General features: G+C 44.9%; 1 protein-coding gene across 4 annotated transcripts in view; it reads right to left on the bottom strand.

The window, feature by feature from the left end:
* The window catches only part of Cyria (CYFIP related Rac1 interactor A), a 108,841-nt gene that overhangs the window by 64,475 nt on the left and 16,652 nt on the right, over positions 1 to 27,714 (bottom strand). For 2 of the 4 annotated variants that reach the window (NM_001106718.2, XM_063261652.1), the window contains exon 2: positions 1,713 to 1,854. The exons of 1 other annotated variant lie outside the window; for it this stretch is intronic. The gene's annotated coding sequence lies outside the window, so the exon portion shown is untranslated. Of the gene's footprint in view, positions 1 to 1,712; positions 1,855 to 13,539; positions 13,669 to 27,714 lie in introns of all 4 variants that reach the window. One more of the 4 variants, XM_063261651.1, reaches the window with a different exon arrangement.

Below are 27,714 nucleotides of genomic sequence, written 5' to 3'. Positions count from 1 at the left end.
AGGCGTATCCTGATTGGAAGGGAAGAGATTTCTGGAGGGGAGAAGGTTTATAATTGGTAGGTCAGGGAACCAAGGGTATGGTCAAGGGGTTGGGAGGGGGGTGGGTCTTGAAATTGCATATGGCGGTGCAGACAGAGAGCTTTACAAATGGTTAGGCTGGTGAGGATGCCCTGGCCCAAGCCAAAGAGAAGCCTTGGAACACAAAGCCTGATGACAGGTTCTCCTTCTTTAACTGCTGGGGACTGACTGATCTTGGGGACAGCGTCTGCCCACAGATTATAGGCACACAGTTCACAGAACCCATTATGGGACTAGAGTTGTGATTAAGTAGCTGTGCAGGAGTTGGGTGGAGAAAGGGTCTAACCTTTGCTGTGGTTCACTGGAAACTATGTCAATGGATTACATCCTTCAGTCCTCACTGGCAGCTCCTGACACAACCACTGACTCTTTACTACAGGTAGAGACACAGGCTGGGCACCTTAGCAATGATGTAAGCAGAGCCACTGAGTCAGTACACAGAGCTGAGTTCACCCGGCTCATTCTAATTCACAGCTTACAGCACTCTTCTCGCTCTTTGGGATGGTACCACAACTCAGGGGGCACTATGGAGGTAAAAGACAAGAGGTGGAAAGGAAGGCAAGGAGACCAAGGCTAGGCTATTCATCACAGAAACAAGAAACAAGCATGGAGCTGAAGATTCTGGTACCTGACCATGGGGTCACCTTGGTGGTCACCTGACTCAGCTCTGTCCTGTCTTATGCTCATGAGCTTCTTCTAATTTAGCTTTCAAGGAATCCGAGGACTGTTTCTGTGAAAAAGAGCTTCAGCACAGAGGGTGCAGACAGGTAATGCCTTTCAGTGTAATAATGTTGCCCTCAGCCTCCCTAGTCTTATCATGTCTTCCTGAGAAAGATGTGCTAATAAGTTAAGAGTCCAGAAAGCTTAAACCCATATAGATCTTTAGTCAAATGGGAAGGCTTGTTAGCCCATATTGTATGCAAATTCAGTGGAGAAATTCAAATAGACTATGTACTACTCACAGGAAGACAAAAACTGTCCAAAATTGGTGGGGCTAGGTAAGGGACAGAGGCATAGGAAAAACACATATGTAATCAGGAAAGGGGCAATGAGAATTGGTACACACACTACAGCCTGTGTATTACAAGTGCCCTTGGATGACACCTCCATGAACTGCATTTCTCCCTAAGACTGTTGCAAATAGGATGGAAACCAGGTCTCTCACAGGACATCAAAAAATCTCACCTCTGGAAGCTGCCTATCAAAGAACTTTTGCTGGCCTAAATCTGCTTAGCCAAGAAAGGTAGAAAGGGCTTCAACTGTGCTTCATCTTAAATGGGTGATACAAGGGGAAGTAACTAAAACTTCAACTAATATACTCCCTCCCTGTGTGTCATGGTATCTCCTGCTTCATGCCCAAATATTCCAGACACCATTGAGCATACAACTAAAAACGCCCAGAGGCTTCAGACCACTTCCTAATCACAGCTTCCTTGGAGTACATGTCAATTCTTACTTACGTCCCTTTTCATTTGGTTTTTCTTGAGACACAATGGTAGGAGCCACAGCTTCTAATCAAAAATGACAAACCGAACTTTGTATTTCCGAGTGTCGCACAAATGTGCCCATTACACACTTCCCACTGAAATGCTAGTTACCACGCCCAGCCATCCTCAAACACAGCAGTTCATTACCTGGAAATATCTCCAGTGGTTGCGTGTCACCAATCCAGACTGAAGGGGCAAACCAGCAGAGCAGCTATGAGGCCACAGGAAGGAGCTCTCCAAATCAAGTCTGGTCCCGGCGGGTCTGGTCTCTGTGCTTATGGGAGTGGTACTGTAGAAAGGGAACCGAAGTTGTGTTACGATGACAGGCAGTTTCTAGGCATTTTCCCATCACAATGCAGTTTTTAAGCCAAGCACAGAACATCTCAGAATCAGGAATGAGCGATGTTAAAAGACACCCACGAGATAAACTTGCCCAATTCATTCATTCTGTAGTTGGGGGCAACTAAGGTTCAAAGATGAAAATGGCATCTTTCATAAACTTGGGAGTCGGATCCAGATGGGAGATTCTGACTCTCTGGTAACTGGAACTTTAAAATATGCAGCCTAGTGGTCAGGCTGATTGAAGAGTGGCGGCTGGCTCTGAATGGGAGGGCTTTTTACTGTGCATGTGTGTATGCATGTTCACACACATGTGGGGACACCTGTGTGCACATGTGTTGTGTATACATGTGTGTGGAGGCCAGAGGTTGGCACTCGGTGTCTTCTTCAGTCAGTCTGCCCCTTAGACACTGAGGCAGGGTTTGTCACTGACCCCATAGCTCACCTAGTTGGCTAGTCTATCTAGTCAGCTTGCCCTGGGCATGCTCTATGTCTGCCTCTTGAGTACTGGGGTTAAGGAGGTCATCATGTGGACACAGTAGAATATGAATACTGAACATGTGACATAGGTCCTCATGCTTGCACAGCAAGCACTGTACACATCGAGACATGTCTCAGCTCCCCTTTAAAAACAGATTTCACAAAGGGAGGTGACGCTTTCCACAGACTGCTGTTTTTGTAGCTTTTATGGTTTTACCATGAAGAAACTAAATTGGTAAAACAGTCCATCTCGGGTATGTGGCTGGGATGGTGTCCATGTTTCTCATTATAAAAATATTGTTATGAAAGACATAGACAGGGACACAGCAGTAGGTGGCCTCTGCATTTTTAATGGCAACAGTTCTCTCTCCCCCCTCTCCCTCCCCCCCCTCCTTCCTCCCTTCCTCCCTATCTAGTACAAAAATAGGAAAAGATATGGACATTTGGCTTGAGTACCAATTCTTAAAAGGATTTTCTAACCTACCTACCTGTGTATTTATTTGATCAGCCATTTTTCTACACAGAAAATGAACCAAAAGAAACAATGCGCATATCTAGCATCTAACATTTACTAACCAAATCCTATCTGCCAGGCATACCATGTGAATTGTATACCGATGTTTCCCCAATTTGGCTTAAAACTGTCCTTACTAGGTACATTCACTCTATTTGCCCAAACAACCAAAACCGTGAACTTTTTACAGCTACGCTTGTTGAGGCATGAAGAAAGTGCACTATAGAACAAGAGATGAGTAGAATTTGCAGAAGGCTTCTTTGCACACTCATGTTCCCACCCACATGCATATACACAAACACATGCACACATATACACATACATGCATACATACACACACATGTACATACACATAAGCAAGGAAAAAGGAGGAAGACTAATTGGGAAGAAGAGAAAAAAAGAGTGTAACCAGTAGAGGGAGGGATTAAGAGGGTTAGCAAGATGAGTATGGTCAAAAGTTAAAATATAAAAAAGAAAGAGAAACAGGACCACATTTAACTATCAGATCTTTCTGTTCATATCAATTGGATTATAGTTATTGGGGTGAAAAATCAAAAGTTGTCTATGCGTTCATTGTCTTCCTCAAATGTAAGACAAAGTGTTTTGCAAGCTGTCTTGTTCTAAAGACAGGGAGAATTATTCGTACTAGGTTCTGTTTTGGGTAGGGTGGAGGGGTTTTTGAAAGCCAAGGGTTACTGCCCAGCTCCCTGCCTGCCCCGGAGGCTGGACTCCTACCCTCAGCTCTGAGCAGCTGCAGCCAGAGGGCACCACAGGAAATCATGATTATCAACGCTCTGGGCTCTGTTCCTGTTCTCAGACAGCGGGACAAGCCAGGAGAGATGGGGTGGGGGCGGAGAAAGAGGAAGAAAAAAAAACAGGAAGTGAAGTGGGGGGAGGAAATGATAGAGAAAACAGTCACTTTGAAACGCCCTCTGTGAGAGAGTGTTTCTGAGCAGACTTGTGGAGCTGGAACCTGTGTTTTTGGAAAATAGGGTGTGGTGTAAAAGAGGAAGAGGGTCCTGTGGGTGAGTGCCCATAAATTTTATTTCCAGAACGATAGTCTGGCCTTTCCAACACAAAGCTGCATGTAAATGATAAAGAAAGTGAGTTTCCAAAGGGTTGGAGGACAACACCATCTCCTCTTGGCAAAGCCTGAAAAGACCAGGTGAGTCAGAAAGGTTCTAGAAACAAAAGAGAAGCTGTTGAGTGACCAGACTCTAGGAGAGCGTTCCCATGTCACCACCATCTGCTTTCTTTCTCAGCCACTTTCAAATCATTAGTGGTTTCAGAAGGCATATGTGAATCTCATTCACCCAAAGGGGATGGGGTACCTTCATCCAAACAACCCAGAAGGTCAGAACACTGAGTCTTCACGGCACGGCTAAGATCCTGCCAGGATGTCTCCTACCCATTTTGTTGACTCTGATACTCAGAGCTTCCCCATCTCCAAATACACATCATTAAACGTGACATCACCTGGTGATGGCTCAACAACCTCACAAAAATTGCTCTACTATATAGAAGAGGGTCAGGAGGCCCCACTGCTCCCTGAGGGAACGTTGGTAGCTAATGATTACTGCTGAGCAAGTATCCTTTTCTTCCACAGTCCAGCCACTGGTGAAGTTGTTCATGAATCAGTAAATGACACCCCCTACTCATGCTCTTTAGAAGCAACCCTAATTCACATCAGGTCTGTCTCTGAGTCCTTCTACCTCTGACTCTCTCTATCCCTCTGTCTTTCTGTCTCTGTCTGTCTGTCTGTCTGTCTGTCTCTCTCTCTCTCACACACACACACACACACAGAGAGACAGACAGACAGACAGACAGACAGAGAGAAAGAATAGACGTAAGTTTTAGCACTACTCTTTTTTTTTATTGTCAAATTCTTTTATTATTTTTTTTATTAACTTGAGTATTTCTTATATACATTTCGAGTGTTATTCCCTTTCCCGGTATCCGGGCAAACATCCCCCTCCCCCCTCCCCTTCCTTATGGGTGTTCCCCTCCCAACCCTCCCCCCATTGCCGCCCTCCCCCCACCAGTCTAGTTCACTGGGGGTTCAGTCTTAGCAGGACCCAGGGCTTCCCCTTCCACTGGTTTAGCACTACTCTTTAAGCACTACTCACGGGCACCGTGACTGAGAAAGGCAATGTGTCCCACCACTCCAGCAGTTTCTACTAATTGGCTGTGCATCAGCAAAGCTGATAAAAAGTACAGTCCAGACCTCAAGAAGGCACTGGGAAGCTTGTGTCTATGTGGCTTTTGCAGCCACCAACCTGGCCTTAATCCATCGGCTAGCATTTCGATAACAAGGGTATTGATTGCTCTCATTATGGCCCCATCTCCTCTTTTCCCCCCTTAGATATGATCACAAAGACCCAGAGAAAATTGTCTCAAGGACTAACATCAAATGGCCTTCTGGGGATCTGTCCTGGATTCTCTAAATCATTTTTTAAATATTCAAACAATCATGGAATAACACAGAGTAAGCATATCTGTGTAAGGAATCCAAGGTCTTTGAAGTGGTAGCTAATGGTGGACCATAACAACCAAATATCCACAGGGAGAACAGCAATGAAGTGAGGAAAGCAACATCAAACTCACTGTTTCCAAAGCAGCCTACCATACTCATTTTCTTCTGCCCCTGGGATTATGGACACCATGGCAGCCAATGGCATCATTGGCTTCTGCCCCTAGCACATGGTGACCAGAAATGTGTTTTCCAATACCATAGCCTTTGCTCAGTTGAAAGAGTTTGCCCAGAAACGAGAAGAGCCCCAGAACGGAACCAAGGCTTGACAGCCATCTACTGATGACATTCAATGCAGTGACCCTCTCACATCATCCTCTCCTTCCTATCCAGAGAAGGAGCTGGGGGATAGCTGCTGACAGCTGTATGTCTTCTACACATGGGAGTCTCTGGTCGCAGGACAGGGCAGGGACAAAGTGAGGTAAGAGGGAAAAAATGATGAGTCCAAACACCTGAGAAAATACAGATAGGGATTCTACAGCCCAGTATGGGAGGAGGCTTCTTTAAAATGCCCCATTCTCTGAAGCAGAAAGAGGACTCCGGTCCAAAGTGCTACACTCAACCTCTTTCCCACAACAGCAGAAGTTGGGACAGAACAGTGTGAAGAAGGGAAGGACAGAGTTAGACAGTGTTATTTCACGAACTTCCTGTGTCTCGAGCTTTGATTATCTTGTCACCCCTAAAAGTCCCACAGAAAACCTATCGGCCTGGCATTGCTTTTGTCCCTCTTATAATTAAGGGAACTGAGATACATCGTGGCTTGGCCTTTTGTTTGAAAGATTCAGTGTTTGAGACATAGGGTCGATTGATGAACTTGGGCAAGCTGGCTGGAATTCTTGCTTCTAATCACTTCCTAAAACGCCTTCCCAAAGCAGCTATATTAAAGGGCAAAACACTGGAAAGAACTAAATAACAGCAGATCACTTAGGAACAGAGGACATTTCATTCAGAAGGGGAAAGCTCTCCAGGCAGGGAATACCATGGAGTACTCAGAGCCAGCTGGAGAATTTAGTCCCTGGTCCCTCTTGGCTGGCAGCCCACTGGGGTCAGCCAGCACCAATAAATGACATCCTGGTCTGGGTGTTTACATAGTCCCACTCATGGGAGAAGGAAGTGGTTGGACCCTGGAGGCTTGAGATATATGGATCATGAGGGTGGGTGGACGGGATGAGGATGCTTTAGGAAGTCAGTTCTTAAGTCCCAGAGGATGGAGTAGCTGGGACTGGCAGGGTGGCACAACTCTGCTCACTGTCCCCAGGCTAATGGCAGATATTCTCCCAAGGATTCCTGGATGCCTGGTTTCAACCTCACAAAGAAGGGACAAGGTAGGACAGGAGTCACGTCTCAGCATTTCACAGGTACTGAGAGTACAGCCCAAACACCACCAACCTTGGAACAACTCATAGTAACAATGACAACAGCAGCAGCTGCTATTGTCCTACATCAGGAAGTAAGCTAGATGCTGTCGGCCTAGATCACTATTCAAACTCTTCAACGTCCATATGCATACTGCCCGTTCATAGTTGAGATAGCTAAAGTTTTTATAAAGGTCAAAAGTAGCAAGCTATAAGGGCTCTGAGCCACAGCTCATGTGACATTTCAGCACAACATCTCACTTGCAAGCCACATTACTAACAAATGTTCAAGGGACTTGCCCATGTGAGAACCCATAACCAACTTCTGAGCCGTGAGGGCACCCTGCACAGGACTTCACTGAAATGTGTGGCCCACCCTGCACAACTATGCTCAGTGCTATTAACCCGGGCTGCATGTATAGGTCACATGGAATTACAATGTCCTTATGCTCTGTCAGCGGAACTTTGATGTTTCTGAAAACACAAAGCAGCCTTGCTGTTAATATGGTTGAGACAAATGAGAGAACCCAGGACTGACCCAGACATATCGGGACACATGGTCCCCAAATATAACTCGCAGTCCCATGGTACTGGGCATTCTCTTGTCCAATTACACAAGAACTCTTCTGGATAGTTCTCTCACTTCCCAATCCACCCAAACCCTCCTCTGTAACAATTACTCCTCACTTTGCTCCCCAGACTGTTTAAACTTCTTAAGTTCAGAAGGCTTTGTATCATGAGTTCAAGACAGTTGTGTGACTGGAGATGTAACGGTTTAGCAAGCTACCGGAGGGGCCCGGTTGGATCATTGTGCCATCTACAAATTGAACCACTAGTTGTTTTGATGATCAATTAGTCTCCCAGAAGTCAGGGTTTGGTGGTAGATCTATAACCTTAGACAGACATAGGATGCTGGGAGGACTGCTGACATATATAGTAGACATGACTATTTTGCCTTCATCTACTAGATAGAGTGGAGCCTACTATAGGGATGAACGCAGGTTCCTTCGAGGTCAGTATATAACTCTACAAGTCATAGCCTTCTCCTCTACAAGGAGCATCCACTCCAGCCTGGAGAATGAGCAGCGGTAGTTTCTCTGCCTGTCCTGGGCCAGAGGAGGAAAGAGCCATTACTTAAGGAGTAGTTTTGTTTTCTCATCTTTCCTAAGAACCCCACTTCTTAAGAATCTTAGGCCAGGAGAAGAAAAATATCTTCCTTTCTTTTGAAGCCAGGAAATCAGCCATGAATTCAATTCACATATCAACACAGGTAAAATGAAATATTAATGAGAGTAACCGCCATTCGACCATGCTTTGATGGGACTGGGTTTCCAGCATGTGCCCAGGGGATATTATAGACTGAGGAGTGGCTGAGACCCAACGAAAGCCTGCCATCTCTGAGCAATCCCTGTCACCATACATGGCTCCCAGTGTCACCTGAGACAGCACACAGTGTAGCTCTTCACTATTTCCAGAGGGACATTCTATGTGCATGTTCCCTAATTCAGAGATGTCTGTCCTATTTACCAAAAGTCATACCTGTCCATACTGCTCTGTGGTGGGGAACCTCGTGACTATTTCTCTGTCTCTCTCCTTGAGATTCAGATCCATCTTTCTGGTAAAAACAGTGTATCCACACCACACGGACAGGACAGGAACAACTAAGAGAAACTGAGACTGTTATTTTTAATGTTGGGATAGGTAAGTGTGTATCCGGATCCCCCTGTCCCTGGGCTCTGTAAAGAGATCCAGGCAGCCTTAGGGGTCCAAGTCTCAGGGTGGGGAAGGAAATACTAGTGGCCTAAGGTAGCAGAACAAGAATAAGAACTACAGAGCTGATTTTAGGTCCATAGTGGCCTGTGATCTTTGTCACCTGTATGATGCCATTATAGTGAATGTCTCTATCAAAGAGGATAGAACCTTGAGAAAACTCCACTCATCCTTTCGATGAGGCCACAACTCATTCTCTCTACAAAAAGGGTGAGTCCTGGAAACAGCTTCTAAAATGTTCTTTACTAGATGTATTCCAGGAGAATGAAGGCATGGGACAAGTATTTGGCTTCCTTCTCTGACAGCTCTGAGTAAATTAAAGGCCTGGTGTCAGACATCTCCTCCTCCCTCTGCTCTCTCTAGGGAAGCAACTCCAGGCGTGTAACCTTTGGGAAGCAGTAAGGAGTACAACTCAAGGAAGTCAAAGATGTCAACAGCTGACATCCTATCCTGTCTCCAGAGGGAAGGTACACAGTAAGACAGACAGAAACAGTCTAGTATACAATCTCTGTGTAACCATCGCCATCTAGTACATACTAGCCAGGGTGATGATTTAATTTGAACATTGGAAACTTGGGTCTGTCCATGAACTTGGCCATGGTTGGGCAGTCCCTAGTCAGCCAAGTATTAAAATGAAACTCTGGCTGAATCCAGTTCGTAGAGCAATGATGGCATACTAGCAAGCCTCTTTGGGCAACTTCGACAATCAAATGAGTTTTCTTTTCCAAAAATCACAGCCATCTGTGTTCATTCTTTACGTGCACCATGGGATGAACAATCCTTAATAGTAGAGCCTGCATTTTACCCCCCCCCCCTTTACTGTGACTACTCAAGAAGAATGTACAAAAGAGCAGTGTGGCTATCCCAGTTCATCCAATGCTCCTTCACTGAGGGCAGGGAGCATTCAGTGACTCCTGAGAAGGAGGGCTTAAGGGCAGCAGAGTCAGAAGCTATAATACATAGTGCAAGGAGGACATAGTTGTGCCAAAATGTGAGTTGCAGGTTGAATAGTTGTAGGCATTAATCCCAATCCCAGCTTCATGGAAATGTATATTCTTTTCCCACAACAGTACTACTAACCCCCTTCCAGAGTTATTAAAGCGATTTGGAATTTAAAGTGACCATTTGAAAATCAGCAAACAGGATTAGCCTAATTTATTGAGGCAAAGCTACCTTGGGCCATCTGCTGTATACATAGGTTTTAGGAGTTTGAATGCCTTGCCACTGTAAAGTATACAAGTCAAAAATGTTGATTGGTTGTGCGAGCACAAGCTGACAGCTTTGTGGCGATAGGCATTTGCTATTAATGGTCAAGCTACACCAGTGGACTGCAAACTCCACCATACCTGTAGTCTTTTAGTGTTCGGGAACCCAAGGCCACAAGGGTCTCATATAGCAAACAGCAATTGAATCCCATAAACCATTCTGGAACTCCTAAGGCCCTGGCCTCAGTCCACACTCTTGGAAGCTGTGTCAGGAGCTTTGTGTAGATCTCTCCTATAGCACAAGTCTAGGTTAGAGTTCAAGCAGGTGAGGCAGTATGGTCTTGCCCCAAAGAAGGAACTAGGGAAATAGGACATTGCATCCTTCCTGGTAAGGGACAGACAGAGAGAGAATTCACCCACCTATGACAGCTGGAAGCCAGCTTATCTGTGGGGCTGACAAGGCTACCCCTGTCTCCCAGACAAACACTGGAACGTGCTCTAGACAAAGGCTCTGGGATCTGGGATTTCTGCTGTGAGGAAAAGCCAAAGGGAGTCATGTGGTCAGCATTCAGCACTTCACTCGCCCTCAGAAACCAAAGTGCGATCCTGTCCCTGAAGAACAGGGAACAAGATCTTTTCATATCAGGACCCTTGGTACCTTGTCCCTTGTTGAAGAGAGGAAAAAAAGAGGAAGCAGAGAGATAAGGTCTTCAGAGCCAGTGACAACAGCCAAACATACTTTCCATTGTATGGGATTGCACATGCATTGTTAGCATTTTTCCAGATTCATCATCCTCTAGCTGGATCCATTTTCTTAAACCAATTGTTCTCATCCCTCCATAAAGGAGTCTCATTGAGACTCACGCGAAGTCAGCCTAACCCAAAGGTGCTCAGCAAGGCTTCGTGTTTTCTTGGCTGAGATGTTCCCTCTGTCTTTCAGGTCATCCTTGGAAGCCAGCAGCAGACACTTCTTCCAGGAAGTCTCCTCAGGTTCCCACTGCCATTGCAGCTCAGACTCAGCCCACCCTTTGACCCCTTGGCATTGAGTGCCCATGAGTGCTTCACCAGTTTTCAACTGGATGGTGTCCCCAAGCTCATGACCAGTTTCATCCCTCTCAGACTGTTGACTGAGAAGGGAACCTGTCAAGCACACAGTTGATCATATGCCTTTCCTGCTTAGATGTTTTTCAAGGAGCTCCCATCATCTTCAGGATAAAATCCCAACACTCAGCACCTACCTATCTTTTCCCCAAAGCTATCCATTTTCCAGTCACAGTTTTCTCCCCAAGTTGCACAATTCTGTGACACCAAAGAGAGGAGGAGAACGCCCATTTCTGGTTGGTCAACTATGTCTAGGAGCACTTGGAACGGAGTCACGGGCCCGAGTGAAAGATCTAAAACCAGCTATACTCTCGGGATCACTCAGGTTGCATTTCTATGACAATCAGCCACTCCACCAAGGAACTAAGGGACGAGAGGCACCTGACGTTCAGACATAAGAGTTCACTTTATAACCACAGCAAAAAGGATTATTAACTCTTTTGTTCTAGATCCCACGTGATCCCTCCCAAGTACCTTACCATCAACATAGCACTCAAGTCCCTACCCAGAAGTGAGTCTGTCTAGGAGATCCTATGCTGTGGTGAACACTCTGAGGCTTCTTATCTAAGATTGGAGCTATCATACTGCTCTTGCTAAACAGCATAAGTATGAGGACTGGAAAGAAACAGGCACTTCACAAAGGAGGGAGAACAGCCCAGCCTAATTCTTCCATACTTAATAGAAGAAATGGCCAAAAATCCATTATGGGCTAAAGCTTCTCCCCTCAGAGTATCCTAGCAGTGAGTAGCTTGTCTTTGGAATAGAAGAGTAAGAAACAGAAGAGAACAAAAGAGAGCTGTGCTGGTCACTATACGAAGAGCAACACGATCCCATGGCACTCTGAAGCCCTAATACCAGCTCAAAGTCAACTGCTTCTCTCCCCAACTTCATGTTCAATGATGTTATGCAAACACTTGAGGGCAGCCATGATAGGAGTGTTCCACTGTAGAAATGGACAGATGCCCTAATCGATTTTATATTTGTTATTCCACAGAATTAATTCATTACTTAATTAAACATTGACTGACTACCATAGTGCAGAACAGGGTTGTGAGAAGATAGGCTATTATCTCCCCCCTTTTTGCTTTTAATTTCATTTACTTTTATGTTGTATGTATGGCTGTTTTGCCTGCATGTATGTCTGTGCCCCATACATAGGCAAGTGTGCCCTGCATATGGATGAAAGAAAATAGACATGAATCTCCTGGACCTAGAGTTACAAACAGTTGTTAGCCACCACATGGGTGCAGGGAATGGAACCTGCATCCTCTGGAAGAGCGACAAGTGCACTTAACCACTGATCCGTCTTTCCAGCCCCAACATAAGCTATTTCAATTGTAGATACATCGCTGTCCCCACTTAACTATTTGAAATGCTTACACTTCTCCTGGCCATGAGGTTTCTTTTAGGAAAAGAATCGAAGAGAACTTTGGTAAAGGTAAATATGGATCAGGCATTTGTCAGTGTTCACAGATATGTTTGGTCATCAAAATTGAAGTGTGTGTAGTGCATCTGCCTGGGGAACTGCTAAATATCCTACAGCAAAGGCATGTTTTGCACCAAATGTTAGCAATGCTAAGGCTGAGTATATTAGTAACATATTTTCTTGCTATGATAGCACATCATGACCAAAAGTGACTTATAGAAGGATTTATTGTGCCTTATAGTTCCAGAGGGATAGAGACTCTATAAAGGTGGGAAAAGCACAGCCACAGGCAGCCAGAAGGGGGAACTGAGATGAGAGATCACATCTCCAGCCACACTCAGAACCATCTGTAAGTGGGGTGAGGCTATAAACATTCAGAGCCTGTGACCTGCTTCCTCCAATAAGGCAATAAGTTCTGTAAGCTTTCCAAATATCCACCAAGGACCAGGTTTTCAAACATGTAAGCCTACGGGGAGATATTATTTCTCATTCAAATAGTCACACTGAGAGATCTTGCTGAGAAGATATTCCAGCTCGGGAGAGAGAGCAAGTTTGTGCATGCATGCATTAGCCTCTAGAAGGAAAACAAAAGAATCCAAGGTTCGTGGCAGGAGCCCTGGAAGGTTCAAACATTGATGTATGCTCTGACAGAGAGTGCTGGTGAGAAACAGCTCTTCCCTTAACACAGTGCTGGGCACACCACAGCTTATGGGATGCTTACTTGGAAGGTAGATGGGTATAATCAAGTCATGATATATACTCTTACACGGAACGGCCCGCCATTGTGTGTATAACCTCCTCAGTGACGCCCTGTGAAAGATGGACCTTCTCTTCCTCTAGCAGGTGTTGGAAGGGTGATATAAAGTTGCAACCTAAGGGACTCAGCTTAGATAAATAATCACTGCCCTGCCGACTCTGTCAGCATTGGTCAGAAAGGCAATTTTATTTAAGTCCCTTTCAAACGGGAAAGATCAGGTTTCCCAGCATTCCTTTGGGGAGGCAATTGTCAGAGACGCGCAGCAGGCAGCCTTGCTTTCAATACATCCACACCCATTTTTAAAAAGACAATCCCTTTATGCTTCGTACCACTGAGGACTGAAAATGCTTTTAGCACAAACCACCCAAAGTGGAGCACCGTGTTGGGTTAAGAAACACTAACAAACTGTGGTGAGCCCAGGGAACCCACAAGAGAACTCCCTGGGGCCAGCTCAACTTCAGCCCTCACAAGGAAAAGACCAATAGCAGGCTACATACCTACTGCCTTAGAGCCTCCGGGGCCTGGTGTCTAACAGAGCTGGGAGAAGAAGGTTAGCCACAGGCCCTTCCTGGAAGTCTTTGTGAATCTTCTGATCCACATCCTCACAGCAGAGAGGCAGTAGATTTCTAAAAGGGAAAATGACAGAACAGCGACCTCCCTCTGTGTCTCCCTGAAGATGTGGGGCTAACCATAAACTATCTGACTCACTCAGCCCTTTAATTAAAAGCCCAAGGGCTCAGAGCTAATTCTAGATGTGACAGGATCCAGTAGCTTCCCAGGCACCAGAACTGCAAGCGGAGTAATGAAGATAATTTTGCCCTTCCTGATCTATGAACGGCAGCTAGCTCAGCTATAAATTACACTTCCCGAATGCTAGAGCTGGAAGGCACCTGAGCAAGTACCTTCCCCTCCCTTTTCCCTGGGGATGGGGCCTGTGGCTTGATCAAGGTAGAGGTTGAGGAGGCAGCAGATGCCGCAGGCCTGGCAGTCTTGGCTGCCTTCCTCATAGACTCTTAGACAAATGCAGGCTTTAGTGCAGCCAGCACTGAGTGCCACACCTTGCCAGAGAGAGAGAGAGAGAGAGAGAGAGAGAGAGAGGTTTTTAAGTTCTCTACACTCCCCCCTGAAGGTTTCCCTGGGACTCAGAACAAGCTATCTATAACCCAGGTAAGACTTGGGCCATGGAGGAAGTGGGATAGCTTCAGAGAAAGTAGTTTCCAACCACTGTGTCTAGAAGGTTAAATGTGGCCCCTCCCACTCTTTGCTCTCTCATTCCTCCTTTAAATCCACATTCTAGTGAAGAAGTGGGTCTTATAGCCAGGTAAAGGGAAATACGTCCCTGTGTTGGCCAAACAGCAAACAGATGTCCTTGATTCCACTACTCAGGCCTAGATATATTTTTTAAAAATTATTTAAAGTTGTCATAATTAAAGTAACAAAAGAACAAGAACTAGGAACTAAAGGTTCGTTATCTCCTCAGATCCATGCGTCGAACACTACATTCTCCAATGCCACAGACTATTGAGGTGAGACGTCAGGAGTAACCAGGTCGCAAGGCTGGAACTCTATGACTGCGTGAGTGGGATTCACAACCCTTAAAAAGAAAGACTCTGATGGGCTGAGATCCCCATTCCTCATTTGAGCGCACAGTTAAAAAGTGGCCATCTGAACATTAGGAAGCTGACTGTCACCAGACACCAGACATTGTAGCACCTTGACCTTGGACTCTTTGGCTCCTGGAACCATGAAGAATGCATTTCTATTGTTGAAGTCATGGGTCTATTCTGTTTCAGCATATGACAATGGGTCCCCGTGAGAATCACTTTACTGATTAATGATCTCTCCACTTACTCAGTTGCAACTGGTGATTTCTTCTTTCTAATGTTGGCCAGTATCTATGCATATCTTTTATGAACTGAGCACTTTACAAAATAATATCTCCTTATCAAGGTAACTTTTCATAGCATGCTTTGGTTTGCTTTACTGATGTGAAAACCCAGAGCTAACAGGCAAGTATTAGAGAGTGACTAGCCAGTTAATGAGAAGGTGTCTCAATCAGACAGAGGGTGTTCGTTCCCTCAGTGGCACCTCCTTCCTTACCAGGGATTGTGCTAACTTCGAGGTAGGCTAGAAGTCACCTCCTTCAGGATGTCCGCTGGGGATAGTAGTGAAAACAGGGTCCTGGAGGATGGACAAGGTGCTAAAAATGGGCTGATCTTAGGTTCTAGGCCCAGTCACATAAGGCCATCCTGGAGTCCCACGAGTGCATGGGACTATTTCTCTCTTACATGTGTAGAGAGAACAGGGCTTAGGAGGATGAATCTCACTGAGACCCATCTTCAGATTCTTACTAACTTCCTATGCTTTCCATTCCTGGTAGGAAAGTTCTGAGAACAAAGTCTGACAACCTCATCTTCTTTTGCTGATAGCTGATAGGCTACCAGAAAAGAATACATGACTTGACATGACAGTTAAATACAGTGTGGCAGACATCATGGTGGGAAACAGAGAAGGTAGGAGGCACAGTGATAGGCACAGGACTCCACCTGCACAGTGGTGAGTGAGTCTCTGGCTGACAAAAGACTCTTGGAGGGATCAGTGGCTAAACTGAGCCAAATAGCCTTTAGCCAAGCTGATGAGGGATGTAAGAATCTTGTCCAGGCAAAAGTCAACCACACAGATGAACAGAGGTGGCTCAGTGGTTGAGGCCCACGCCATTGTAATTCTGGTTCCAGTGGGTTCCTGCAAGGGCAGCTACACTCACATGCACATACCTCCCACTACACATAATTTTAGAAATGGATCAAAGCGATCGAACTCACGGGAGTAAGAGAAGATGATGGGGTATATCTGAGAAGAGTCTTGGACACAACATGGCACAGGCCCTGAGACCACAGGAACCCAGAAAATCCTAAGGAATCTACACACTGAGTTAGGATTTTAGCTTTCTTTAGACTAGATGAGACAAGGCTTCCTGGTGTGTATATACATATGTTACATTGTCAACATCTACATCCCTGCTCTAGCAAGAGCTGCATCTTGCACCCTCCACATCCCCAACGTTAGAATAATACAAAGTGAGAAGCCAAGGGCTGGAGAGATGGAGAGTGGGTAAGAGTGAAAGCAGAAGGAAACCTCCCAGCATCCTGGTTTGTTTGGTTTGTTTGTTTGTTTGTTTGTTTAAAACCAGGCATGGCTTTTTGTCTCTCTAAGCCCAGCTTTAGAGAGGGCTGAGACAGATGGATCCTGAGAACTTGTAAGCCAGACAGTCTAGCCGAATAGTGAGTTTTAGGATCAGTAGAGACTCTGGTTCAAACAAACAAACAAACAAACAAACAAACAAACAAACAAACAAACAAGGAGCGTAAGAGACTCCTCACATTGTTCTCTGGCTTCCATGTACGCATTCATGTATACAAACACCTTCACATATCCCTCTATATTAACACAGGGACACACACATACTCACACACACTCAGGAGGGGGGAGAGAGGGACGGAGAGAGAGAGAACACATAAGGAATCCTTAAATCTTATCAAGGCTGTTAGAGGAGCCAACTCCAAGCTTCCATTTCCACCTAGGCGAGTGGGCTAGAAAGTGACTCTGGTTCTTAGAGCAGGGAAGGCCACTCATGTAGCTATGGCTCTCACTGCCTAGACCAGGGTCTCTCTCACCACGTGACCCCGGGCATATAGGTATATCCACTAATGGAACAAACCAAGCATTTACCAATAGTAAATCACAAAATAATGTTAAAACAAGTCATATATAAAAATTATCTTCTCATGTATTAAAAACAAAAGCAAATATACACACCCTAGTAAGAGGGATGTATGTATGTAGTTTGTATGTATGTATGTATGTATGTATTTTTTTCTAAAACAATTCAACCCAATGATACACTAATTTGACAGACGCTAAGAAACAGCGGTCGGGCAATATTAAAGGTCTTTGTTTTTCATAAGTAAACCCTTGTTTCTATAAGAGGAGCACACTTTGCATACACAGCGCAAGCCCCGCAATTCCATTTTGGGAAGACCTGTTTCAGCCAGCTTTCCTTGGCATTTCGTGGCTGCACATGTTGTGTGCTCAAAACCAAGAATGGAACAAAGTCTCATAGTGTGACATGGGCCATGGCCAATGGAAACACCTTCTATTCACGGTGCGTCTGATTCCGATCTAACTCTTGGTTGTTGCATATTCATGCATTCTTTCCTGTCTCCACATGGTTCCGGACCCCCAACTATGCAACCCCATAGGTGACCCACAGCTTAAGGAGCTTTGGTCTAGAAGTACTGCGCCCTGCCCCCACTGCTTGCACCTGCACTGGGGCTAATTCTCCCACAAATACATAGCAATAAGGAAGCAGAATGGCAACATCCCCAAATCCTCCTTTCTTATTTACCCAAATGAGCGTTTCCAGTTTCGGGTGTAAAGAGGATTCCCACAAAGCCTTTCTGAACCTTAGTGAGTAAGGTAGGTGAAGCACGTTTGGTATTCAAATGAAATGGCAGAGGCCCTGCCACCAAGGGTGGGCCCAGAATACCCGGCTGGTCCCAGCTTCTCTCTCTCATTCAGCACTCATTCTAGATGTCTTTAACTCCGAAGAAATAAAGGCAGGGCAAGTGGAGAACACCGGTCTAAGTACCTGACGTGCAGGCAGTGTGTTGAGGGATAAAAGCCCTCTTTCAGAAAGAAACGGTTCCCAGCCATGGAACGTTCACCTTTATTAGCATAAGGTCTCATTGTGCAGTTTGCAAAAAAACACTTTCTGAGTCCATCGCAGGCAAAGATTGCTGCTACTAGGTAGGGGAAAGAAATCTGTAAAATTTAAACCATGGGGCATTTGTTCAAGGCTCCTGGGTAATGATGTCCCTTGATATATAATTCATGATCGCCTTCAAGCTTGGCCTACTTCTGACAAGAGATCATATATTTTGGAGAAGTTGAGAAGGGGGAGGGGGGGGAAAAGGCCGCTTTGAAATGGTTCTGCTGAGTTTTCACCGTTCAAACAACGCCAGTTGAGATTTTGGATCACTCCTTTGTAGCATAAGGGCTTCCCTTGAAAAGCTTTTCTATTCTATTTTATTTTTTTTCCTCCTCCTTTGAATCCAAGAGGCAGCCAGACACTCGGTTTCAGTTTTATCTTCTGTAACACCGGATAAAAGACGAGGCTGGATCCATCTGTTAGCACATACAGAAAGCAAACTGTGCGATAGCAGGCACACCCGCGCACGCACGAGCACACATCCTTGCAAAAAACGGGGAAAGAGCCACACTTTTTAAAAAATGTATTATCAGCCATCATACCCAATGCCGACCAGATAACAGCACTTTTATCCTTTTATGGGCAGATTCAGGAGGAAGCCAGTCAGCCTGCCTGCCTGCCTGCCTGCCTGCTGCCACAAAGGCTCTTTCCCTGAGCTGCCACAGGAATGGGGATGCTGAGGCTTGGCAGCGGGCCAGACCCTGCCTGCCTCCATGTCCCCTCCCTCAATGAAGGGGTTCTAACCTCTAGAAATCCTTGTGGAGGCCCCTATGGGTGACTACCTACCACATCCCAGTGTTCCCTGCTGATGAATGACAGAGAGAATGCAGGGCACGGGGTAGGTTTCCATTCTCTGGCACAATGGCCATTCTCCAGGGCCTGTTCTTCTAGGGAGATGAACAGGCAGGCAGCCTGGGCTGTGTTTCACAGAGGCAGAGTGTAGAGTCCCATCTGGTTGGTTGGCTGTCGTGATGGTACTGTTTGCTGGTCCGGTGGGTGCTGTGTGTTGCCCTCTCTGGGTCTCCAGAGGTGCTTTGCTCAACAATTCCTGACCGACCAGTGCATGCACTTGATCAGGGCAGATGTGAGAGAAGCCAAGAGTGTTCAGACCTGATGGTCAGTCTCCCAGGCTCCAGGATTGCCTTGTTAAAGTGGGCGGGGTGCAGGTGAGGAGTCTGAGAGGCATGGGGTTCTTTTGTTTCTTTAATAGTGAAATGGTGTTAATCACAGAGTTCCCCCAAATAAATAAGCTTCCATGTCATTAATGAGACTGAGCTTGAAGCATAGGGTGGGCGGAAGGTGGGGAAACAGCAGAGAGGCAAGTGCATGTGGTGACCGAGTCCCAGTTACTGCATTCATAAGGTTTGCGTGGTTTCTTGAAGGGGTTGGGGAGTCTCAGAGCCCTGGCCCCACCACATTGCTCAGAATGGTCCCCATCTGTCTCCGGCCGTGATTCAGGACATCATTCCATCCTGGTTGCCTAGCGATCCACTTCTCCTAAGGCAGCTAGAGTAACAATACTAATATTTAGATACCATTGCGACCCTCCTCTGGTCTAAACTTAGGAGTGATAGTCTTCTTCTCCCCTAAGAGCCCTCTGATGTGACCTCTGCTCCCCTTTTGCTCTCTGGATTCCTCAAATCAATCAGTCATTTGGACCCCCCCTTCCTGGAACATCTCGTCTAAAATATCATCTGTTGCATGAGAAATTAAAATTTTTCCCATTGTTGTTCTGATGGCTTAAGAAGGAAACAAATACTACTCTATTATCTTCCGCACAACTGTTCATGACCAAAGCCCGACGGACAAGAAATAGAACACAGCCTCCTATTTTTATTTCTTCACTAAGTCTCTGGTCAAGACTATACCCTCATCCTCCACTCCTGGTTCTTCTCCTCAGAATCTGCTCTCAGCTAAGCAAACCCTCTGGCAACTCTTATCTGCATGCTTTTGGTCACATCCTGCCTCTGTGCCAAATATTTGTGGTTTCATTCTACCTCTAAAGTTCTCTATTCCACTCATCCCTCAAGAACAAATTCAGATCATACTGGCCATGGACTGGATCTTGGCCTCTAGAGACAGGTTGTTTTCCCTTTGAACCGTGTAATTTTACTGTGTCTCAATCCCTTTCATCCCAATCTGCCGCCATAGATCCTATTCACCTTACTGTTCTCTCAAGACCTGTGGTTCTCAACCTGTGGGTTTCAAGCCCTATAGGGTTGCATATCAGATACCCTGCATATCATATATCCTACATATCTGATACTTACAATGTGATTAATAACAACAGCAAAATTACATTATGAAGTAGCAATGAAATAATTTTATAGTGTGTGTGTTGGGGGAGGGAGTCACTACAACGTGAGGTACTGTACTGTATTGAAGGGTTGCAGCCTTGGGAAGGTTGAGAACCAGTGTCCTAAAGTGTAAGATATACAGGGTGGAGGGATGACTCCTTTCTCTTTGTGTGCTCACTGGAGCAAGGGCTCTTCCTGGAACCCAGGAAGTACTTAGCCTGCACATCAGCTATGGGTAAGTGAATGAGTGAGCGAGTAAGTAATTGAGGGACTGAGGGAGGTACAGCTAGCTACATGAACTAAAGTCACATGAACAGGCAGAGGAGACATGGTGGACACCAGTGCAGAACGTGGTGGGCTCCAGAACACACTAAAGGTAAAGATCTACTCTTGGTCTTCATCGTTACCAAGCCCACCATACCAGCAACACAAGCACACACGTAAGTCACCATCCTTTCTACAAGGTTTACGTCTTCTTGGTCTTTACAGAACCAAATCTCTTACTGTCCTGTAGCTAAGGGCTGTTCTTCCTTAGTCCACTGGGGTCAGCTGACTCCTCTTTGTCCAAATTCTGAATGCTAGCATTCCCTGGAACTTTCAGCCTTTATGTGCCCCACCAGGACACCCTCTTTTGGTGGTGTTTCTTTAGTTTTAAATATCATCCCCATTTTGATTAATTCCAAATGCATACCCCCAGCTTTGATCTGCCCTTTGTTTGTCTTCACCAGCAGTCTCTGATGTGGAATGTACACTCAGATGTGTAACTCTAGCTCCAATGGCTGGAACACCTCATCCTTCCTCCTGGGTTTCTTCATCCAGGGACGTGCTCATTTCAGCTAATAGCAATCCCAGGCATTCTGGATCTTAGGACAAACACTGAGTCATCTAGCTTGCTTACTTCATGACCCACATCCAACCATTATGGGAATTCCATAACCTGATTCTCAGTCTAGCTAGATTATCCATCCACTCATCAGATCTCTGCAATGCCATCTTTATCCCCTGACGGTGTGGTTTTCATCCACCATCCAGAGCTGTATTGATACCAAGATGTCATCATGACTCTCCTATGGTCCAGGCTCTCTAGTAGATCCCACTTTGTTCATACTAAAGGGGTCATACCTTCCTTCAAATCTCTGACATCATCCCCTGCTTTCTTTTTGCTTGAGGGGCTCTATTAGCCTTTCCTTGCTATTCCTCAAGTACGTTTGTTACACTAACCTTCTTCCCTCCAAGAACATTTTGTGCACCCGAGAATATACTTGTGCCCCTCATTCTCAAATATCAGTTTCTTACCTTTATGCTAAAGTTATTATCACCACCCCCACCCTTCATTCCCTCTCTATTCTCCCACAATTGGAGCTCCAGCAAGCATGCTCTCCGGGCTCAGCTGTGTAGGTCTTGATCACTGTCAGACCTTCAGTGATCAAGTAAACGCAACGCTGGACAACAGAGTCCATGATGAAGAGATGCATGATGCTCGATACCTACTTCCTGCTAGGACTAGTTCCATGATGGACCTGTGTGTTCTAGGTTCTCAACTAAATTGACCTTCAAAGCACACAAGCCATGATTCTCATCCCCTACCTTGGTCCCCAGTGCCTGGGGACCTGCGTTTGATGAATGAAAATCAAGTTCATCTCCCTCCTGGCCTAAATGCAGTTAAGGGAATATCTTGATTCTTTGGGGCCAGCCTCTGGCTACTCTCCTGCCTCTACAACTTTTTGGGCCCTATTGCTGATATGCATTGGAATCAACCTTCAGGCAATTACAGTAAACACTTCTAATGTGTGGAAGTTAGAAGCAAGTCATAATGTCCCTCATCTCAGGTCTGCCCCTGCAGTGGATGAGCTGGGTCATGTAAGACTCTGTCTTCACCGACAGAGGATTTTAAGACCTTCTGAAACAGAGCCCATGTCCTGGCCTCAGATGACCATTTCTGCTGTGAAATGTCCCGGGAGCTGAAGCACAGCATGTTCCAGAGGCAGCTGCCCAAGGGCTGCTGCGCTTAACTACTGCTGTCTGTCAAAAGCCTCCCCGACTATGCTTTCGTCCCAGATGTTTGTAAAAAGGCTTGCCATTACAAGTTCAGAAGGCATGATTAGGGGCTTTCGGGCTCTGATTAAAGTCAGGAATTAACTGAGCTCCAGAAGTAACTTCCTTGGAGGCCACACATAGATACCACATGGAAGATGATGCTGGCATCACTGTGTGTGCCTTCGTCTACCTTTGGGGGGCCTTGAATATGGAAGGGGGTCAATTACTGCTATGGGAAATAAGAAGAAAGTAGAGCGGAAAAACAAAGCAGAAAGGATGTGCACATCACACACACACACACACGTAAATATTCCCATTACTAGGAATAGCTCATAAACATTTATTCAGCAACACAATTAACATCAAAATGAGAAAGAATAAATTCTTATTTTTCACTGTAGTAGCATATCAAGGGGAAGAGAGGACTTGGCGTGTGGTCACATTTTTTTTTTCATCCGAAAGTTGTATTTCAATCGAACTTGCAGACGTTCCAGGGGAGCTGGCAGGCGAGCAGAACTGGTCCATGAGAACCACAATTCTTTCACTTTTATGTTGCCAGCGATTTCATAACCACAAACAAAAATTACAAATGACTTAAGATTGCCATTTGGGCGCCTCTCAGTGGACAAACCCACCTCTTCCTGGTTTGAATCTATATCCCACAAACCCTCGTTAAGGTAAGCAAATAAATGTATCAATGGCAGACAAAGGTGTGGTATTTGGAACTACAGTCTATGCTCCAACTTGAGAGTTGCCCAGAACATGGTGCATGCTCACATAGGCCAAATGAAGAATCTTAGGAATCTAGAGAAGCCAGCCAGTATTAGGAGCTGATGGGGCTGTGGGACAACCGAGCTCAGGCCTCCCCACGTGACCAAAGCAGCCCCAGAAAAATGATGAAGCTTTCTCATGGTAAATTTCTGCTTTCTTTAGTCCTATTTTATTTTTTAAAACGCTTTTCGTTATGGTTAACTGTACATATCAACTTGCCTGGGCCACAAGGATGCCCATATATTTATTAAACACACACTGATAAACAGGTGGTGTGTGTGTGTGTGTGTGTGTGTGTGTGTGTGTGTGTGTGTGTGTATGATCTTTGAATCCACAGATGAAGTAAACCAGTATGGCCTCCCACAAGTGAGTGGGCCTCCTCTAATCTATTGAAGGCCCGAGTTAAAGAGAATGTAGAGAATACTCTCTTTTTGCCTTTAAACTAGCATATGGGGCTAATGCATTTAAACTTGGACTAGAACTGGAAATCACACTGTGAGCTCTCCTGGTGCTCAGTCTTGCAGATCCAGGCTGGATCCAGACCATCAGTTCCTTTGGCACTCTAGTGTGCCAACCGCAAATCTTGGGAGTTCCAAGCTTCTACAGCTGCATGAGTTAGTTCCCTACCTGCCCCCTCTCTCCCTCCTATCCGTCATCATCATCCATCGCTTATTTATCTATCATTTTTAGTCTATCTCTCCATATTTAGAGCTACACCTAGACCTTCATAAAACAATATATCAGGTAACAGAATTGCTAGTATTTTTTTAAAGCAGTGTAACTTCATTGGCTATAGTCTTCCTTCCAAAAATATGTTTTGTAAGTGTGGTGTAAGTTTAGCCCTGATGCCTGAGGCTCTCTGCACCCTGTCATTGTCATTGGTGAATTATCTAATAACAGATAAGCATTTGTCATGCTTGTTCAGATATACTGCCTATAGCAGATTCTCTTGCAAAATTATTAAAAAGGATTTGACCCAGGACAGAGCTGAACATACATAGTATTCTCTGTGTTGGTTTTCTTCCTCATTTAATATATATCCTGTGATGTCCTTCAAATGGGGTCTAGCTTCTACCTCATCCATGACCTTTATTTTATCCCAGACAACTTACCCTCTTCTGGAGATCTTTGAATTCAAAAACCATGTTCTCCTTGGTGGAGGAGGCTCTCTCTAATTTCCTTTTCCTTCTACTTTGTATGTTCTACACTTTCCCTTGAGATATCCACATGGTTCAACCTGACCAGCTTCTTTTATCTATCCAGTCACAAAATTGTCTTCCCTGAATCACTTGGAAATGCTTTTCACTCCTACTTCCTATGTTCTTATATCTTTCAATGATAGCTATCACTGCCTAACACAATGTGGACATTGGCACAGACAGACACACGGATAGGAAGACAGAGAGGCAGACAAATGACAGATCAGGGGTTTTACTTGAGATGCTAGTAACATAGCATGCACTTAATAAATCTTTGTTGATTGAATAAGAAAATAAATGATTGTACTAGGCCCAGTATCACAATCTTGATACAACTACACATGCTCAGAAGCATCTGGGGTAGACAATCGACTGCAGGAGATGCTAACAAGGTTTCCATAGGAAGAAGACCATCACTGGGACAACCAGGCTTAATCAGCACTTGTTCTATACATAAACACATGCTGGCAAATGGGTAGGGACTGTCTAGTGGGCCTCTCCTGGTCACCGAGAACTTCCTGACAATTTCCTTAGGCTATATAACAGAGGGTTTTGTCAACATTATTCCTCAGCCACATTGGCCCGGGTATATGGGGAGATGAATTTCCTCAGTACTAAGTAGAGGGCATCAGGCCACTGATCATTAGTTGTACAAAGCAAAAACATGTACTATGGACTGGACACACTCAGTACTAAGGGTTTCAATACTTTCCCCTCCAGCTATCAGCTGTCAAACCTGGGACATATTCGGACATGTACATATGTGAGTTCACTTTCTGTCCTCCATAAATTGGGGCAAGTGGTAATGAAATTCAATTGCCAAGATTACTATGAAGATTACAGGCTACAGGGTAGGGTTCTCAGTTCCACATGTAACTTCAGAGCTGGGTATTGAATGTTTCCTTACTAATGTCAGCAAAAGTTAAAAACACTTGATGTGCCAATAAGGCTTACAGTTTCTTTCTTAATCCTAAAATATACCCACACCAAATTTTCTTTTCTTTTTCTTCCTCTGATGGGGAGCCATTTTACATGTTTGGGGTTTTTGTTTGTTTGTTTGTCTTGCTGATATTTAATAATCCTGGTAAGCAAAAGATGAGATGATGTGGTGGGTTGGGAAATCTCTAGATACTCAAGGCAAAATCATTTCATTGAAAGGTGCTGGAATGTCCATGCCAGCATAGCCAGAAAAATGATATTTTATTATCCTCAAGGTCATCTCACGAATCACACTGGCTTCTCCGGCTGTGAGTTCGTCAAGATCATAGAGAGAAATAGATTGACAGAGTGGCACCACCTCAGAGGATACATGAAGATGCTTCCAGTGTGTGGATAGCCTTAGATGGCCAAGTGTTTGTCTACACAGGCAAACTCTCCCTGTAAGCATGTTTCTTCTCCTGGGATGGCTCTTAACATACCATGGTTCCTGAGGTATACTTGGTGCTACAGTTTCTATAGACTAGCATTGCCTGACCCAGGCCAGTAAGAGACATAATACAGGGGTCTGTGACAAAGAGAGATAGGGTCTTTTGTGCTTCAAATGAGCATCACTACAGAAAACTTCAACAAATCATTCCAAGATTTTGAGACCCCAATCCTGTCCAACTAGGATACTTACACAATACATGTCCCCACCCCAAATGTGAAGACTTCAAACTAATCTGTCATTTCACCCAATCCTCCTAAAACACAAAATAGCAATAGGCAATGCTGTCCCCAAACTGCTACAGTAAAGAGGCAGCAAGAATCAGAAGCATTCAGGACAGTCCCAAAGGGAGATGCTACCATGGTAAAAAGCACTATATGATTGCTGTCCCCGTCAAAGACATTGATCATCAAGATGCTGGAACTCTGAGTTAAGTTTATAGCATTGAAATTCTTTGAATAATGATGAATTCTAGCATAGGGCTAAATACTTGGTGAATTGGATTATGCTTTAATTTAAGGAATAAGTTGATAAACATGTGTACCTTCCTATCACACAGCTGACACGAGTGTACTGTCAAATTTTCTAATCAAGTAGATTGCAGAGAGCCTAATTACATAGTCATCCTTCAGCATCTACTGGGAATGTGCTTCCCAAGTTCACAGATGTTCAGTCCTCCTACAAAATGGTTTACTATGTATGCATAACTTACATGTATGCTTCCTCTTACTTTGAATCACCTCTTATAAAACACAAAACAATCCAAATGCTATCTAAATCAGTGCAGAATGCATTGCTTCGGAAATGATCACAAAGACCAGCACAAGTACACATTCACCACTGTAACTCTCTGGGCCTAACAGTCACACCGATGGGGATACATCAGCTGGAATGCAAGCTATTTTCAAATGCTTTCCACTTATGTATGGCAAGTGGGATCTACAGACTGTGAATGTTTAGACAGAGAAGGACAACTGTGTTTGATTTTCTTGGGTTTCTAGAATATTGGAGCAGCTGTGATCTCATGGATTTATTCAGAACAACACGTATGTACTGATCACCTGCTATTTACCAGGCAGAATACAAGGCTGGCGCCTAAGACTTAATAGTACATAGCACAGTTTTCCTGTGTCACAGAGCTTTGCTAGTCTAGATATTTCCCTCAAAAATACTGACATCGGATATATACATCATTCATTGGATGCCACCAAATACTGTCTTACTAAGAAGATACTGTTCACATTTTATATAATAGGTTTACTAGTTTATACTATTTTTCTCATTCTAAAGGATCACACAGCCTTATTGGCTGCTATGTCCTTGCATGTGCCACCTCCTTTTCCCTGGGTGGTTATCAGCAGATAGAACACTTGGTCACTTGTCTTGCTTAGCAAGGGGAATGTGAATAGCATGAAGCCATTGTATCCCAGCAGAAGCCTCTACAGGCTTCTCAAGTTTATGCTGCCTCCCTCACCCTTGTCTTCCTAACATTAGCCTGATACATTCCAAAAGGATTTGGTCCCAGATATAATAAGAAATCTGGGAAGAACCACAGAAGCCCACTTACAGCCTCTGAAATTGGCATAAGGGGGATACTTGTTACTTTCCACTTCTAGGACAAGGTTCTTACTTCTTACCTGCCCAAAACTGACTGATACACAAAATATTTTCCCAACTAATTTCATGCTTAGAACCATTATAATGGGTCAGATAAGAGAACTAAGTCTACTCTGTGAGTAACGTCCCTATGAACTGAGAGTCTGTAAGAAGGACCTAAAAGCAGGATAAACAAACACGTACCCATTTGAATCACCAAGTGCAATGAAAGGCTTTCCTACCTGCAGGAGAGTAAAGCCCGTATAAACTGCAGATAATTAAAACTCTGGCAAACCATAAAGGTTTCACTTGTTTCGGGGACATTTCCCAGTATCAGAGGTGATGTAGGAAGTGAGCAAGAAGTACGCAACTAAGGATGCCAGAAGCAGAGTGCAGTGCTCCTCCTCCCACCAAACACGGTGGGCCGACTCCTCAGATCGCACCCGCAGTGTGCCATGTGGTCACACTGAGAAGAGGGAAGTGTGTCAGGGAGGGGTACTGCTCCTCTGTGGCCTGGGAAATCTCCCTCAGCTCAGGATGAGGAGTGGTCTTAAGACTCCTTGACAGAAATTCCCAGA

Source organism: Rattus norvegicus, chromosome 6, assembly GCF_036323735.1.
Source record: "Rattus norvegicus strain BN/NHsdMcwi chromosome 6, GRCr8, whole genome shotgun sequence".
In the NCBI taxonomy this organism is placed as follows: Eukaryota; Metazoa; Chordata; class Mammalia; order Rodentia; family Muridae; genus Rattus; species Rattus norvegicus.
The sequence above is the reverse complement of the archived record's forward strand: the minus strand, read 5'-3'. Positions and strand labels throughout refer to the sequence as shown.